The sequence below is a fragment of the Oncorhynchus gorbuscha genome, unplaced genomic scaffold, assembly GCF_021184085.1.
Source record: "Oncorhynchus gorbuscha isolate QuinsamMale2020 ecotype Even-year unplaced genomic scaffold, OgorEven_v1.0 Un_scaffold_3335, whole genome shotgun sequence".
Lineage (NCBI taxonomy): Eukaryota > Metazoa > Chordata > Actinopteri > Salmoniformes > Salmonidae > Oncorhynchus > Oncorhynchus gorbuscha.
Window position 1 is genome coordinate 42465 of NW_025747600.1, and position 7863 is coordinate 50327.

The following is a 7863-nucleotide window of genomic DNA, read 5'->3' on the forward strand; positions in this document are numbered from 1 at the left end:
CACTAGGCTACCCTGCCTCCTCTACACTCTAACCACTAGGCTACCCTGCCTCCTCTACACTCTAACCACTAGGCTACCTGCCTCCTCTACACTCTAACCACTAGGCTACCTGCCTCCTCTACACTCTAACCACTAGGCTACCCTGCCTCCTCTACACTCTAACCACTAGGCTACCTGCCTCCTCTACACTCTAACCACTAGGCTACCCTGCCTCCTCTACACTCTAACCACTAGGCTACCCTGCCTCCTCTACACTCTAACCACTAGGCTACCCTGCCTCCTCTACACTCTAACCACTAGGCTACCCTACCTCCTCTACACTCTAACCACTAGGCTACTCTGCCGCCCACCTGAGTGGTTAATCATGAAACAAACCCTTCCGCCTCACTTTAATAAGAGAACACTCATTTCGTATGTACATTCGGTATTCTATTCAACTATTGCTGTACATATACTATTCTATCCTATGAATTCTACAGATATACAAAAGGAACCTGCCAGTAGCATTTTTGTCTTCAGCTATGAACTCTCGCGAACCCTGCAACTTTTCTGCCGCAACCACAATATGTCCAGTTTTTTTCGATTATTGTGCTGTACAATTATTTACTGGGGCAACGAGCATAAAATACACCTTTTTCCACACACCGTCCCCGGTTCTCTCGACTGACAACAAACATTATCAATGGATACCTTACCTAGCCTAGCTTCACATGTAGGGAGGTGAATGGATGGATACCTTACCTAGCCTAGCTTCACATGTAGGGAGGTGAATGGATGGATACCTAGCCTAGCCTAGCTTCACATGTAGGGAGGTGAATGGATGGATACCTTACCTAGCCTAGCTTCACATGTAGGGAGGTGAATGCATACCTTACCTAGCCTAGCTCCGCATGTAGGGAGATGCTCTTTATCAAAAAACAATAGAACCAACCACACCTTAGATTATTTTCTTGAGGTATTCATTCTCAACTGCCAAAGACACCCCGGAGATGACTTGAGGTATTCATTCTCAACTGCCATAGACACCACGGAGATGACTTGAGGTATTCATTCTCAACTGCCAAAGACACCTCGGAGATGACTTGAGGTATTCATTCTCAACTGCCATAGACACCACGGAGATGACTTGAGGTATTCATTCTCAACTGCCAAAGACACCTCGGAGATGACTTGAGGTATTCATTCTCAACTGTCATAGACACCACGGAGATGACTCCTTTAACAGGGAACCTACTCTGACGTTCAAAGCACGTTACTTTGGAATTTGCGACGGTTGCGAGTCCTAGTGGAATTGTATTGTTCTTCAGAAATACAATGAATCAGAACCAGCTGACTTCTTGTCAGCCTGGCCTCATAGATTAGAAGTAACAAAGTGAACGTAAATCCGGGGACACTCAAATTAGTATGATATGTTACGTTTTGGTATGGTTTACATAAGACAGTATACTTAAGGCAAAAATTTATGCAAACATCTAGCAACTGTGGTCCTGTGTAGCTCAGTTGGTAGAGCATGGCGCTTGTAACGCCAGGGTAGTGGGTTCGATCCCCGGGACCACCCATACGTAGAATGTATGCACGCATGACTGTAAGTCGCTTTGGATAAAAGCGTCTGCTAAATGGCATATATTATATATTATTATTATAGCAACTCAAAGGTTGCGTGTTTGAATTTCATCACAGACAACTTCAGCATTTTAGCAACTTTGCATGTTAGCCAACCATTACCTAACCTTAAAAGGTTAGTGGAATTCGTAGTGTAACATACATTTTGCAAATGTATACCATATCGTACCAATTTCCATTCGTAACATATCGTACGGATTTGAATTTGTGACATATCGTAAGAAATGGATAACGGACATCCACAAATGAATATGCACCATATCATACTAATTGGACTGTTTCCATTTACTATGTTACGTCTACCCATGAGTCCAGGTTGCATCTGGTTACTTTGACTCCACTTTTCATGTACTAAAGGGAACTGGTGGCCCATCAATTTCCAAAACAAATGTTTTTAATTAAGATTATTATTATTATTATTTATTTCTTTTGGGGGGGGGACTCAGTCGGGGTATCAACTTACTGTTGAGAGTTAGTAGAGCACACAAGGTGACATTTCAATATTTTATAGATATTTTATAAACTCTGCAGATTTTCTCTCGTTATGTCAGTCTCCCAATTAGCCCATGACAGCTTACATTTTTTAGATCAGTAAATTAGTCTAACCAGCTATATAAACTTCTTGTAATCGTGGGTCAATTACCGACCGCTGGGCCCCCCATTGATTTTGTTAAGTCACTCAAATATTATATTAAAAACAGCAAACCTTTCTCTCCACCCTATGGTAAGCTGTGTAGAAGGAAATTTGCTGTAAAACGGCCAGTGGTTTTCTCTGTCCCATAGCAAAATGAGTAGAATTCCATGTAATTAGATATCAAATTACAAAATCTTCTCTCTGTCCCATGTCAAAATGTGTAGAATTGCAGCCAACTTACGTTAAAACCTCAACATCCTCGGTCGGGGGGGTGGGGGTGTGTGTGTGTATGGATTAGGTAATGCAGACCCTTGAGCCACTGTGAACCCTTTATGATGTTCAGATTGTTTGTGGCCCCCACCCCCCATCCAAGTGGCCCCCACCCCCATCCAAGTGGCCCCCACCCCCCATCCAAGTGGCCCCCACCCCCATCCAAGTGGCCCCCACCCCCATCCAAGTGGCCCCCACCCCCATCCAAGTGGCCCAGAACATCGTTAGATACAGTCTCCAATCTTTTTATATAAATCTTTTGTACTTCCAAAGATTGTGGATAAATAAGATTCATGCCGTTTACCGTTACAAAAAGATTCCTGTCAGTGTAAGTGAGCTCATTGCTATTGGCTGGCTCTGGTCGACTTATTGTCCCCTCCCCGCTTGCCTGCCCAGAAGATATTAGGCAGTGAAATGTCTCGCTATCAGTCTCTCTCCTACTGACCACACTGTATCAGTCTCTCTCCTACTGACCACACTGTATCAGTCTCTCTCCTACTGACCACACTGTATCAGTCTCTCTCCTACTGACCACACTGTATCAGTCTCTCTCCTACTGACCACACTGTATCAGTCTCTCTCCTACTGACCACACTGTATCAGTCTCTCTCCTACTGACCACACTGTATCAGTCTCTCTCCTACTGACCACACTGTATCAGTCTCTCCTACTGACCACACTGTATCAGTCTCTCTCCTACTGACCACACTGTATCAGTCTCTCCTACTGACCACACTGTATCAGTCTCTCTCCTCTCCTACTGACCACACTGTATCAGTCTCTCTCCTACTGACCACACTGTATCAGTCTCTCTCCTCTCTCCTACTGACCACACTGTATCAGTCTCTCCGACTGACCACACTGTATCAGTCTCTCTCCTACTGACCACACTGTATCAGTCTCTCTCCTACTGACCACACTGTATCAGTCTCTCTCCTACTGACCACACTGTATCAGTCTCTCTCCTACTGACCACACTGTATCAGTCTCTCTCCTACTGACCACACTGTATCAGTCTCTCTCCTACTGACCACACTGTATCAGTCTCTCTCCTACTGACCACACTGTATCAGTCTCTCCGACTGACCACACTGTATCAGTCTCTCCGACTGACCACACTGTATCAGTCTCTCCGACTGACCACACTGTATCAGTCTCTCCGACTGACCACACTGTATCAGTCTCTCCGACTGACCACACTATATCAGTCTCTCTCCTCTCAGACTGACCACACTGTATCAGTCTCTCTCCTACTGACCACACTGTATCAGTCTCTCTCCTACTGACCACACTGTATCAGTCTCTCTCCTACTGACCACACTGTATCAGTCTCTCCTACTGACCACACTGTATCAGTCTCTCTCCTACTGACCACACTGTATCAGTCTCTCCTACTGACCACACTGTATCAGTCTCTCTCCTCTCCTACTGACCACACTGTATCAGTCTCTCTCCTCTCCTACTGACCACACTGTATCAGTCTCTCTCCTACTGACCACACTGTATCAGTCTCTCTCCTCTCTCCTACTGACCACACTGTATCAGTCTCTCTCCTACTGACCACATTGTATCAGTCTCTCTCCTACTGACCACACTGTATCAGTCTCTCTCCTACTGACCACACTGTATCAGTCTCTCTCCTATTGACCACACTGTATCAGTCTCTCTCCTCTCTCCTACTGACCACACTGTATCAGTCTCTCTCCTACTGACCACACTGTATCAGTCTCTCCTACTGACCACACTGTATCAGTCTCTCTCCTCTCTCCTACTGACCACACTGTATCAGCCTCTCTCCTACTGACCACACTGTATCAGTCTCTCCTACTGACCACACTGTATCAGTCTCTCCTACTGACCACACTATCAGTCTCTCTCCTACTGACCACACTGTATCAGTCTCTCTCCTACTGACCACACTGTATCAGTCTCTCTCCTACTGACCACACTGTATCAGTCTCTCTCCTACTGACCACACTGTATCAGTCTCTCTCCTACTGACCACACTGTATCAGTCTCTCTCCTACTGACCACACTGTATCAGTCTCTCTCCTACTGACCACACTGTATCAGTCTCTCTCCTACTGACCACACTGTATCAGTCTCTCTCCTACTGACCACACTGTATCAGTCTCTCTCCTATTGACCACACTGTATCAGTCTCTCTCCTATTGACCACACTGTATCAGTCTCTCTCCTACTGACCACACTGTATCAGTCTCTCCTACTGACCACACTGTATCAGTCTCTCTCCTACTGACCACACTGTATCAGTCTCTCTCCTATTGACCACACTGTATCAGTCTCTCTCCTATTGACCACACTGTATCAGTCTCTCTCCTATTGACCACACTGTATCAGTCTCTCTCCTACTGACCACACTGTATCAGTCTCTCTCCTACTGACCACACTGTATCAGTCTCTCTCCTACTGACCACACTGTATCAGTCTCTCTCCTACTGACCACACTGTATCAGTCTCTCTCCTACTGACCACACTGTATCAGTCTCTCTCCTACTGACCACACTGTATCAGTCTCTCTCCTACTGACCACACTGTATCAGTCTCTCTCCTACTGACCACACTGTATCAGTCTCTCTCCTACTGACCACACTGTATCAGTCTCTCTCCTATTGACCACACTGTATCAGTCTCTCTCCTATTGACCACACTGTATCAGTCTCTCTCCTACTGACCACACTGTATCAGTCTCTCCTACTGACCACACTGCATCAGCACATGGTCCACTGTCTCTGTTTCCTGTCAGTAATCACATCTTCCTGTTGGATGCTTTCCTATCACATTTAAAAGAGGTGAGAGAACGAATGAAGATATCCTCATTGAGGACATGGACACGGTTTACATTGCATCGTGGCTAAATAAAACGTAACATTACTCAGTAGGATGATTTGAGTTAGTACACATGAATGATCTGTTTGATCCACTTTGGGTAATAGCCCATGTAATGATGATACATCACAGAAAGGAGTGTTCAGTTTGCTGGTGATTTTCACTAGTTTGTTTAGAATGTCTATGATTTGCAATTTGCCAAAACCAGCAAATGAATGTACACTTTAAAGCAATTTGCCAAAACCAGCAAATTGATGCACACTTTAAAGCAATTTGCCAAAACCAGCAAATGAATGCAATAGTATTATTGAAATATCAATATATAAATCCATGTTTCTATCCACTTCAAACCACTTTAGCTTCCAGAGGATTAATCTATACAGTTAAACATTCAAAAATAAACATCACCATTCAAGACCAGAAAATGTTCTGAGCTCCAATTCATGACTGTATCCAAACCAGACTCACAGTTGGGGCCAAGTGGAGAAAAAACAAACTATTTTAAAAAGCACATGTTTATTTTAAAACATTCTCAAACCTTCAGATCAAAATGAAACCATAAGGGGCGCTGTCGCTCCGGTGTGCCTTCTGGGTTTTCACAAGAGCTCTTTTCTCCGAGAAACATTTTCTTCAGTCAGGACATCGGTAGGGCTTTGCCCGAGGGCTCTGGTCTTGACTCAATCTCTATGAGAAAGCAGTGTGTTGCTGTGTGCTCCTGTCCCGTGTGTGTCGTGTTGGTGTTTCTTAATGGCTTTCTTTTCAGTGAAACCCTTCCCACAGTCGGGGCACTGGTACGGTTTCTCTCCGGTGTGGGTTAGTATGTGCGTTTTCAGCGTGTTCGACTGAGAGAAACTCTTGTCACAGTAAGTGCAGTGGTGCGGTTTGTGACCCGAGTGTATTAGCCGGTGCCGTATTAAAGAGGCGACTTGAGAGAACTTCATGTCACAGACCGAGCATTGGAATGGTTTCTCTCCTGTGTGCACTGTCTGGTGACGTCTCATGTTAGTCTTATCAGCGAAGCACCTGCCACACAGAGAGCATTGGTAAGGTTTCTCTCCTGTGTGCTTTCTCTCGTGGATTACCAATCTATGCTTCGAATTGAATTCCTGGCCGCAAGTAAGACAGAGGTATGAATTGTTTTCTCTTACTTGCTGATTTGTTTTCTGATGCTTGGTTCTCTGATGAATCGACAAGGCCTGAAGCACCTAAAACTCTTCCCGCAATCGGAGCAAAGGTGCTGTTTCTCCTCGTGGGTCACCACATGTTTCTTCAGCGCTCCAGACTCCACAAAGCCTTTCCCACAGACAGAACAGACGTGCGGTTTCGCTACTTGCTCTCTGTGCTGCGTTTTCTGATGTCTTCTCAAGGCGGAGAGGAAGGTAAATCGCTTGCCGCAGATGGCACAAAGGTGAGGTTTCTCTCCAGTGTGGATCCGCAGGTGAGTCTCTAACCCTGCCTTAGAAGCCAGCCTCTTCCCACAGTGAGGGCATGGCTCAGAGACCTGTGTCTTTCCTACCTTTTCTCCTTTATGTCTTCTAACATGTGTTCTAAGGTTTGAAGAGTCATTAAATCGCTTCCCACAGAGAGGACACACAAAGGGTTTTTCACCAGAGTGCATGCGAAGGTGCCTTTGATAACTATTTGAATGAGAGAAGCGCTTGTGGCATTGGGAGCAGCAGAACGGTTTCTCCCGGTGTGCGTCCTCCGGTGGCTTGTCAGCCTTTCCTTTGTTGGGAAATGGCGCTTACATTCAGGGCATTGGAATTGGTTTCCATCTAGACGATGTGATTTGGAATGATTTGTTAAGCTAAGGAAGGACGTGAAAGTTTTTCCACAATCAGAACAGAGGTGAGGTTTCTCTCCGGAATGGATAGATTGATGTTTTTTAAGTATCCAGAATCTCTGAAGCCTTTCCCACAGACAGAGCACACGTGGGGCTTCGCACTGTCTCCTGCGTGGAGTACCTGATGTCTTCTCAGAGACGAACGAAAACAGAAACTCTTCCCACAGTCGGAGCAGAGGTGGGGTTTCTCTCCCGTGTGGGTTCTTTGATGGGACCTCAAGGCTCCTGGTTGATTAAAGATTTTCCCACAGACTGAACATTCGTGCCGTTTCACTCCTCCGTGCTCTGAATGACAAAGTTTCTGATGTTTGGTCAAGGAGGGACGGAAAGCAAAGCTCTTCCCGCAGTCGGGGCAGACGTGAGGTTTCTCTCCAGTGTGGGTCTTCAGGTGAATCGTTAGTCTTGTTTTGGTTGACAACTTCTTACCACAGTGAGCACATGGATGAAGGACTTGTTTCTTCACGGGCCCATCATGTTCTGAGGAACCAACATAGTTTTCGGAAGGTTCCTCTTCAAAATGTTCTCCTGAGTGAGTTCTAAAGATGTGTTTCTTTAAGTTGCCTGGATCATTTAAATTCTTCCCACGAGGACAAACGTACGGTTTCTCTCCAGTGTGAGTTAGCAGATGTCTCCTAAGACTGGA